Source organism: Jaculus jaculus, chromosome 13, assembly GCF_020740685.1.
Source record: "Jaculus jaculus isolate mJacJac1 chromosome 13, mJacJac1.mat.Y.cur, whole genome shotgun sequence".
NCBI classification, from domain to species: domain Eukaryota; kingdom Metazoa; phylum Chordata; class Mammalia; order Rodentia; family Dipodidae; genus Jaculus; species Jaculus jaculus.
The window spans coordinates 9,920,896-9,931,556 of NC_059114.1; positions in this window are offsets into that span (position 1 = coordinate 9,920,896).

A 10,661-nucleotide genomic window follows, 5' to 3' on the forward strand; every position below is an offset into this window, starting at 1 on the left:
TCTTTTATTTTTTAAAACTGTATTTTAATTTATTTATTTGAGAGAGAGAGAGAATGCAGCGACATGCCAGCACCTCCAGCCACTGCAAACAGACTCCAGACGCATGCACCCTCTCGTGCATCTGGCTAACATGGGTCCTGGGGAAATCGAACCAAGGTCCTTTGGCTTTGCAGGCAAACGCCTTGTAACAGACAGCTTCAGGTTCACTGAGATGAACTTCTAGACCAGGCACAGTTATGGAGGAAGGGATTTATTGAAGTGTACAGATCCAGGAGAAGTTCCATAATGGCAGAAGCAGCTGGCCTGTCTTCACAGGCCCAAGCAGAGAGAGAGAAGCATAAGCCTAAAAACCACACAGCACAGCACACTTCAGGAACTCCAGCTAGGCACACTTTGCATATCTTTAGATTGAAATCTAAAACCTATCTCCACTCCTTAAGATCCACCCAGTAAAACTGCCTCTAGCCAGGTGGCTATAGATGCAAAGTACAAAGTAATAAAACACTGAACATATTGGGGGCCATCTGTTCAAATTACCACATTCTACCCCTGGCCCCCAATAAATTCATAACCATCACACATTGTAAATTGTATTCAGTTCAATTTCAAAGGTCCCCACAGTCTTGACCAATTTAAGAAGTAAGTCCTATAAAATCAAACAAATTAAATACTTCCAACATATAAAGGCACAGAGTAAACATTTTCAACTGATAAAAGGCATAGCAGAGAGACTAAAACAATGCAAACTCAATCACCACCAAACATCAAACTTCTGCAGAGTCCAATATAACCAGAGATTGACAGTCTCCAGATTTTCCAATTCTGCCCCCGCAGCTAGGCAGAGTAGCCAGTGACAGTTCCATCATAGGCCAACAGTGCGCTCTATGGTAGCCCTTGCATAGTCCTGGTATATCCAAAATGTCTTCAGGTCTCCATGAAAACCATAGTCCATCTTCCAAAAGCTCTTTCAGCCTATCAGGGCATCACACCCTGCCTCATGTTGCATCTCAGCAGCGGCTCCTGGAACCATGTGCAATTTACAACCACTCCTTGCATTTTTCATGCTTCTGAAACCAATACCAGGTGTGCAGGACACAGCCATATTCTTAATTCAGGGACAAAATAAATCATAGCCTTGAAAAGCAGGTTCCTTTTCCAGCCAACTCTTTCCAAAAGAGCTTGCATTTTTATGATAGTCCTTCCTCAGGCATCCTTTCCATTATTTTAACATAAAGCAGTTGGACCATCTTCCTTAAGATTGCTAATGTATTTAACAATAGCTCGTTCAGTAACCTAAAGCCAGTCTCAGTGCTTGTAATTTTAACTTGCTTGAGGTTTTCCAACTTAAAATCTTAACTCTCTCAAGTCCATTATCTTTAGCCAAGCACATCAATCCATAACATATTTAACCTTGATCAAACTCTTTGGGCCTGGGCAGCAGAATGCAGCCAGCTCTTATGCCAGTAGCCCAGTTCCAACAAAGTCCTCTGTAGTCTTTTCTTCCCCTTAGAAAGCTCACAAGCCAAGCTTAATACTGTCTGCACTTAGCATTCTTAAACTCTTATCAGAATAGTCCATAAAGCCTGGCATGGTAGATGCCTTTAATCCTAGCTTCTCTCTCTCTGCTTGGACCTGTGAAGACAGGCCAACTTCTTCTGCCATTATGGAACTTCCCATGGATCTATAAGCTTCAATGAATATCCCTACCTCCATAACTTTGCCTGGTCTGGAAGTTCATTTCAGTAAACCTGAAGCTGTCAGCTACAAAGCTGGTACCAGGAGTGGGGTAAGATGAACCTCATCATGGGGATGTTGATCTTTTCTAACCTTTGTTTTGGAGGAATAGGCATGGACTTGGTGCTTGCAACTGAAGATGCTTTCTAGAGTGGTAAGCCAAGTTTAATGGATTGTTCTTTTCTTTTTTCTTTTTACTTTTTCTTTCTTTCTTTCTTTCTTTCTTTCTTTCTTTCTTTCTTTCTTTCTTTTTGATTTCTGGAGGTAGGGTCTCACTCTGGTCCAGGCTGACTTGGAATTCACTATGTAGTCTCAGGGTGGCCTTGAACACACGGTGATCCTCCTACCTCTGCCTCCTGAGTGCTGGAATTAAAGGCATGTGCCACCATGCCTGGCTACATTGCATTTTTGATTCTCCTTCCTTCACCCCTGCCCAGTGCTGAGATTACAGGTGTGGGCCACCATACCCTGCTGATGCCCCACTGGCCAATGTACTTTATATATCCTTCCAATCTGGGGAGATGGTTCAGAGAGTAAGAACACTTGCTATGTTAGTATGAGACCCTGAGAGAGTCTAATTTGCCCTGAGTTCAAGTCTCCAGCATCCACATAAATAGCTGGCATGGTCTTGCATGCCTGAAACCCCAATCCTGTGAGAAGCTGAAACCAGAGAAGCACTGGGGTTCACTGGTCAGCCAGTTTGACTGAAAACAAAAACAAAACAAAACAAAACAAAACAACAACAACAAAAAAAAACCCCCAGCAGCTTCAGGTTCAGGATGAGCAAGAGAGGAAAGCACCTGATATGCTCTGACCTTTGCATGCACACCTGCAGAGGTCATACACAAGTGCATACACCACACACACATGTCACACCACACATACTACACTCACACACATACAACAAAAGAAAGAGCTGGGCGTGGTGGCACGCAGCTTTATTCCCAGCACTCGGGAGGCTGAGGCAGGAGGATTGCTCTGGGTTCAAGGCCACCTTGAAACTACATGGTAAATTCCAGATCAGTCTCGGCTAGAGTGAGACTCTATCTTAAAAGAAAAGGAAGGAAATGAAAAAGAAAAAATATTGAGATTTATGCATCTCATTAGGTTCTTTGATATCAAAGGACACTGGGGAAACTGAGGCAGCTGGGCAGACTCCATAGAGCTGTAGCAGGGTTGGGAATGGAATTGAGATCCTTTGACACACTAGGTGTGAGAGTTTTTCATTCCCCTCAAACATGTCTTAAATAACTTAATTCCTACATAGCAGAGCTCCCTTGGCCTTATTCTGGTCTTTCTTGTCACCACAGCAGAGGTTAAGACTGTAAATCATTTTATAACAAATAGGATCTTGGAGCCGAGGACAATTTATCTAGCTCTCAGGAGTGGGAGAAATGTGTGCCTTCGGACTTTGGATTTAAATGAGCCAGCAAATCCGTACTAATTCTCTCCCCTTGCTGGGTCCTGTCTGCTTTTACATTTAGCAAAGGAGAAAGGCAGCCCGGGTCACTGTGATTTATGTCCTGCTGTTTGCTCTCTTCCCCAAGAACATTAAACATCTGAGCAGAGGGGGAAGAAGAGGTAACCTCAGGATGCCTGGCTGCCAGACAGGTGTCTGGGGGTGGGGGTTAGGGAGAAGACAGGCATTTTGTTCTGTTGAAGCTAAAAAGTCAAAAAGAGAGAGGGAGCTGGGCTGTGGTGGCTCATGCCTTTAATCCCAGCACTCAGGACACAGAGGTAGGAGGATTGCCATGAGTTCGAGGCCACCCTGAGACTACATAGTGAATTCCAGGTCAGCCTGAGCTAGAGTGAGACCCTACCTGGGGGAGGGGGGGAGGGAAGGGGAGAAAGAGAGAGAGAGAGAGACCCACGGGGTTTGCCTCTGCAAAAACAACTGGCCTCTGAACCCAATGACCCAGGGGCTTGATTTGCTCATTTATTAAGGCCTGCTTTGGGAAAACTCTACTCTTTGGGCCCCCCAGCTATCCAAAAGAGCTGGATGGAAGCAGGACGTGGTGGCGCACACCTTTAATCATAGCATTCTGGAGGCAAAGGTAGGAGGATTGTTGTGAGTGCAAGGCCAGCTTGAGACTACATAGTGAATTCCAGGTCAGCCTGTGCTAGAGTGAGACCCTGCCTCAAAAAGCAAAAAAAAAAAAAAAGGGCTGGAGAGATGGCTCAGCAGTTAAGATACTTGCCTGCAAAGCCAAAGGACCCAGGTTCAATTTCCCAGGACCCACATAAGCCAGATGCAGAAGGTAGCACATGCGTCTGGAGTTGGTTTGCAGTGGCTGGAGGCCCTGGTGCACCCATTTTTTTCTCTCTGTCTTCTCTCTCTCTCTTGTTTGATCACTTCTTCTCTCAAATAAATAAATAAAATATTTTAAAAAAAAAGCTGGTTGGGGGCTAGAGAGATGGCTTAGTGGTTAAGGCCCTTGCCCGTGAAGCCTGAAGACACAGGTTCAATCCTCCAGGTCCCATGTTAGCCAGATGGACATGGTGGTGCATGCATCTGGAGTTTGTTTGCAGTGGCTAGAGGCCCTGGCATGCCCATTCTCTCTCTCTCTCTCCCTCCTCTCTGTCTCTAAGAAATAAACACAAAATAAATCAGGGGGAAAACAAAAGAGCTGGATGGTTTGAGCTGCCTTCATTCAGCCTCATGGATCTGGAGTGGTGGTTGCAAGGGGCGAAGCACATTGCATCTGTGGGCTGCAGTCACCTAGTATTGGTGGAAGGGAAGATTCAGACCCCAGCTGTACCTCCATTCCTCTGAGCTTTAGCTGCACTATTTTGTGTGAGTAGACAGGACCTTCCTCTTTGGGTTGCCAGGAAGTGCCATGATACTGGCAGAGTCAGTGCCTCAAGAGTCAGCTAGCTATTTACTGCTGCTTTTGAATTGGTAGTCCCTAACCTTGGACTTGGGTGTCCTTCTACCTGAGTTCCTGGCCAGAGACCTGCTCAGTGGGGGCAGGGTGTCCTAGCCAGCACTTGGAAGTTCCCGGCAGAAGGGAGAAGGAGCTATTTTCAGTGGGTTCTGGTTCTATTTGTAGCGGGTGAGTTGGCCCAGGCTGCAGGGAAGCCTTGGGTAGAGCAAGGTTGGTGCTGAGAGGGATGTGTTGTGTGACATTGGAGAGGGCAGCAAAGGAGAGGAAGGAGCCAACCCAGCAGTCACCTTTCTAACTTCTTCTTGCCAATATCATTTCCTCTGCCTTTCCTGGGGGACTCTAGAGGGGTGTCTGACCTTCAAAATGGTGCATTTAGTTAGTAACATGAAGCATCCATCAAGCCTGTTAACCCAGCGGAGGCCTTAGAATATTGATTTTTCTCGGCTGTGTGTGTGTGTGTGTGTGTGTGTGTGAGAGAGAGAGAGAGAGAGAAAGAAAGAGAGAGAGACAGAGAGAGAGAGAGAGAGAGAGATTTGTGTCCCCAGAGGAATTGTAGATTATTTGTTAAGGCATGTGGCCGTTCAGCATCTAAACCCCCTAAGTCATCCCTCAAAGAAGAGAAGAAGCACTCTTATTTCCCAAGGGACCCCGGGGAACAATCTGTCAGTTTATCCCCCCACCCCCTCCCCGGGGATGTGACTAAGCAAGCTGTTTAATATCTCCGGGCCTCAGTTTCCGCATTTGTCAAATGGGATGGGGATGTCAGGGATCTGGCTCTTAAGCCCTTTCCAGTTGCAGTTCTGTGATTCTCTGAGGCCATCATCAAACAAGGTAAGGCTGATCCTTTAATTAGAGGATGGTGTGTGGACCTGGCCGACTCCAGAGAGAACACAAACCCTGTCATTTTCTGGATGGGAAAACTGAGGACCGACCAGTGAGCTCAGATCAGACAGTGACTCAGTGGCTTAGCCTTTGACCTCCCATGTAGCCTGTCTTCGCTGACCCTGGGCTGCCAGGCTAGTCTGTCTGGGAGGACGGCGGGAATCACACGCACTAAGTGCTACTGTACACGTGTTAACTCTTTAGCTCCCACAAGCCTCCATTTCTCCAGATGAAAGAGTAGTGACAGATCTACTTGATCTAAAAGCTCAATTGTGATTCACATGTTTCCCAAAGTCCGTTTATCCATACCATCTACATGATTTTTTTTTTTTTTTAAGGCAAGGTCTTGCTCTAGCCTAAGAGGACCTGGAATTCACTATGGAGTCTCAGGGTGGCCTGGAACTCACGGCAATCCTCCTACCTCTGCCTCCCGAGTGCTGGGATTAAAGGCATGCGCCACCATGCCTGATTTTCCAGCCCTCTCTTCTATTTGATGTCATCATTTTCCCCTCCTATTATGCAGGTCTTGTTTAGGTAACATCAGCCACTGTGAGATCATGAATGCCACAGCCACTTTGTGACTGGAAGACTGTACTGCAAGCATTCCTCCCCACCCTTTGGCTCTTACATTCTTTCTGCCACCTCTTCTGCAATGGTCCCTGAGCCTTGGAGGGTGTGATAGAGATGTCTTACTTAGTGTTGAAAACACCACTGTCATTTCTTCTCAGCACTTTGTTGAGCGTGAGTATCCCCAGTGGTCTAGTGTTCATGTGTATGTGTGGGTTTCTCAGATATGGTCTACTTTTAAAAGCTTTGGTTTAGCCGGGCGTGGTGGCGCACGCCTTTAATCCCAGCACTCGGGAGGCAGAGGTAGGAGGATCACAGTGAGTTCAAGGCCACCCTGAGATTACATAGTGAATTCCAGGTCAGCCTGGGCTAGAGTGAAACCTTACCTCAAAAAGAAAAAAAAAAATCATTTGTTTAATTTTATTTTATTTATGTGGAAGCAGATATATATAGAGAAACACAGAGAGGGAGAACGGGTATAATAGTGTATGCATTTGACTTTACTTGGGTACTGAAGAATTGAACCTTGGGGCCAGAAGGCTTTGGGGAAATAAAAAAAGCTCTTTTAATTATATCTCCCCAGCTTGATAATAGCCATTCTCCCATGTATCTATCTCATTGTGGGTTTATTTTGGGGAGTGGGACAGTGCTGAGGAATTCATCTAGGGCCTTGCCTATGCTAAGCACACACGTGATCAGTGAAGCATACCCCTTAATTAACCTACATTGTGGTTTTAATTTGCATTCTCTTGATGATTAATGACATGGAACATAGTTTTCATATACCTGTTGTCCCTTTGCTTGCATGTTTCCTTGAGAAACATTTACTTAGACCTTATGTTCATTTCATTTTGTTAGCTGGGTCCCATATTTGCTTATGCTTGAGTCATATATATACATATATTCAATTCAACATATAACTTCAATTGAATTTGTAATTATATATTCATTTCAATTATATAAAATTTATATGATATATAATATATACAATTTTATTTATTTATTTATTTATTTGACGGGGGGGGTCAGGGGAAAGAGAATGGGCATGCCAGGGCCTCCAGCCACTGCAAACAAACTCCAGATGATTGCGCCCCCTTGTCCATCTGGCAAACGTGGGTCTTGGGGAATTGAACCTAGGTCCTTTGGCTTTGCAGGCAAATAATGCCTTAACCACTAAGCCATCCCTCCAGCCCAACTTTTTTTTTTTTTTTTTTTTTTTTGAGGTAGAGTCTTGCTCTAGCCCAGGCCAACCAGGAATTCACTATTTTATCTCAGGCTGGCATTGAACTCAAGGTGATCTTCTTATCTATGCCTCCTGAGTGCTGGGATTAAAGACCTATACCACCACTTCTGGCTTCACCAGGCTTTTCTTCCTCTCTCTCTTTCTTTCTTTGTCTCTTTCTCCCCTTCTTTCTTCCTTCCTTCTCTCCCTCTCTCCCTCCCTCCCTCCCTCCCTCCCTCCTTCCCTCCTTCCTTCCTTTCTTTCCACAAGGTAGGGTCTTGCTCTAGCCCAGGCTGACCTGGAATTCACTGTATAGTCTCAGGGTGGCCTCAAACTCACAGCAATCCTCCTACCTCAGCCTCCTGTGTGCTGGGACTAAAGGCATGAGCCACCATGCCAGGCTTCTACCAGGATTTTCAGGCAAGTGCCATTAACCACTGAGTCATCTCTCCAGCTCAAAAAGTCCCTTTTTTTGTTCATTTCACAAAGTGGTACATGCATCTGCAATTTGTTTTCGAACAGTGGCTAGAGGCCCTAGTGGGCCCAACCTCTGTTCTTCTCTCTCTTTCTGTCTCTGTTTGCTTGCAAATAAAAATAAATAAAAGAAGCCCTGAAACAAATCTACATATATGAAACAAATCATCTACTTATATGATATCTCAATCCAGTTTTCAGAACCCAAGATGTTAATGTGATAAGACTGACTTTGCTGGGGCTGAGGAGATGGCTTAGCGGTTAAGGTTAAGTGTTTGCCTACAAAGCCAAAGTCCAGGTTCGATTCCCCAGGACCCACGTTAGCCAGATGCACAAGGGGATGCATGGAGTTCGTTTGCAGTGGCTAGATGCCCTGGAGCACCCAATATCTCTCTCTCCCTCTGTCTGACTCCTTCTCAAATAAATAAATAAAAATAAAACATTAAAAAAAACAGTGGGGAAAAGAAAGAATGATTGTGTGGTTAATGCTGAGGACTGTATAAAATTAGCTGGGGAAATAGGACACCTCAAAACTTTAGAGTTGTGTCTTGAGCTCAGACTGGGAGAAGTCAAGGGTGAGGCACACCAAGTGCTCACTGAAATGAGTGACTTTCGTCATCAAGCAGCAGGCTGAATGTTGAGAAATCTGCATTTTTTTTTTTCTTTTTCCTGAGGTAGGGTTTCACTCTAGTGGAGGCTGACTTGGAGTTCACTATGCAGTCTCAGGTTGGCCTTGAACTCACGGCGATCCTCCTACCTCTGCTTCCCGAGTGCTGGGATTAAAGACATAGGCCACCACGCCTGTCGAGAAGTCTGCATTTTAAGGGCTAAGAGATCCTTGCTTTTCTTTTCTTTTTTTTTTTTTAATTTTTTTTGTTTTGTTTTGTTTTGGTTTTTCGAGGTAGGGTCTCACTCTGGTCCAGGCTGACCTGGAATTAACTCTGTCATCTCAGGGTGGCCTTGAACTCATGGCAATCCTCCTACCTCTGCCTCCCGAGTGCTGGGATTAAAGGCGTGCGCCACCACGCCCGGCTTTTTTTTTTAATTTTTATTTATTTATTTGAGAGCAACAGACACAGAGAGAAAGACAGATGGGGGAGAGAGAGAGAATGGGCGCGCCAGGGCTTCCAGCCTCTGCAAACGAACTCCAGACGCGTGCGCCCCCTTGTGCATCTGGCTAACGTGGGACCTGGGGAACCGAGCCTCGAACCGGGGTCCTTAGGCTTCACAGGCAAGCGCTTAACCGCTAAGCCATCTCTCCAGCCCAGATCCTTGCTTTTCAAGGGAACTCTGTGACTATGGGAAACGTCCAGTTCTGTATCAATCAGCTTTTCCATCTGTCTTAGGCTACTTCAAAGAATTCTCAAGCAGCTGGGAGAAAATATTTTCAGCTTTGAATATAGCAGGGGAGAAGGACGGTGAAAGGTTAGCAATACAGGGCGATGAAGGTCAGGTGGGTGGAAGGAGGCCCTCACATGCGAAGAAGCCTGAGTCTGGTTGGTTTTTCTCTTCCTTTGACTCACCCCACATAGGGTTTTGTCTGTGGCCCTTATCTCAAGGATCTTGTTCACTGGCTTAGTTTGTAGGTAGGACACAGGATGTCTTCAAATCCATTACTTCAGAGAACCCTTACATACTTCTGTGAGGTAAGCCAGGTAGTGATAATGATCGCATGAGGAAGCTGAAGGGCAGAAAAGGGAAGGAACCAGTATGTGCAGGTACCAAGATTCACATTTGTATTTGTTAGACTCAAACCAGCTTTCTTTCTTTTTCTTATTCTTTTTTTATTTTTCAAGGTAGGGTCTCACCCCAGCCCAGGCTAACCTGGAATTCATTCCCTAGCCTCAGATTGGCCTGAACTCACTTTGATCCTCCTTTAAAGGTATGTTCCACCATGCCCAGCCTATATATCAACTTTTTATTGGCTGAACTCTAACTGTCAGTCACTAACTCCAGTCCAGTCAGAGGCCAGCCATCTCTGACAGTCCGTCTAGCCTATGTATGTGTCATTTATCTATTTATATGTACGATTTCTTTTCCTAGTCTATAACAGATTTGCTATTAGTGGGGGATAGGTAGGGAAACTTCCACTCCCAAGGGGCTAGTGATTGATGGGAACCTTAGTTTTTTTTTTGTTTGTTTGTTTTGTTTGTTTGTTTGTTTTTTTTTTTTCCCAGGAAGGGTCTCACTCTAGCTGAGGCTGACCTGGAATTCACTATGTAGTCTCAGGCTGGCCTCGAACTCATGGCAATCCTCCTACCTCTGCCTCCCGAGTGCTGGTGAGCCACTATGTGCAGCTCCCTTAGTTTTTTTTTTTTTTTAAACATAATTTTAAAATTTACTTATTTGCAAATGGGGGCGGGGGAGAGAATGCGCCAGCATGCCAGGGCCCCTTGCCATTGCAAATGAACTCCAGATGCATGTGCCACATCGTGCATCTGGCATTATGTGGGCACAGGGTGGCAGGCTTTGATAGCAAGCACCTTTAGCCACTGAACTATATCCTCAGATCCAGCCTTCATATTTTTATTTTTTTTTTTGGTTTTTCAAAGTAGGGTCTCACTGTAGCTCAGGCTGACCTGGAATTCACTATGTAGTTTCAGAGTGGCATCAAATTCACAGCGATCCTCCTCCCTCTGCTTCCCAAGTGCTGGGATTAAAGGCATGCACCACCACATCCAGCTTATTTATTTATTTATTTATTTATTTGACAGTGAAAGAGGGAGAGAGAGAGAGAGACAGAGAATGGCACGTCAGGGCCTGCAGCCACTGCAAACGAACTCCAAATGTATGTGCCCCCTTGTGCAAGTAGCTAACATGGGTCCTGGGGGAATTGAACCTGGGTCCTTTGGCTTTGCAGGCAAACGCCTTAAATGCTAAGCCATTCCTCCAATCCC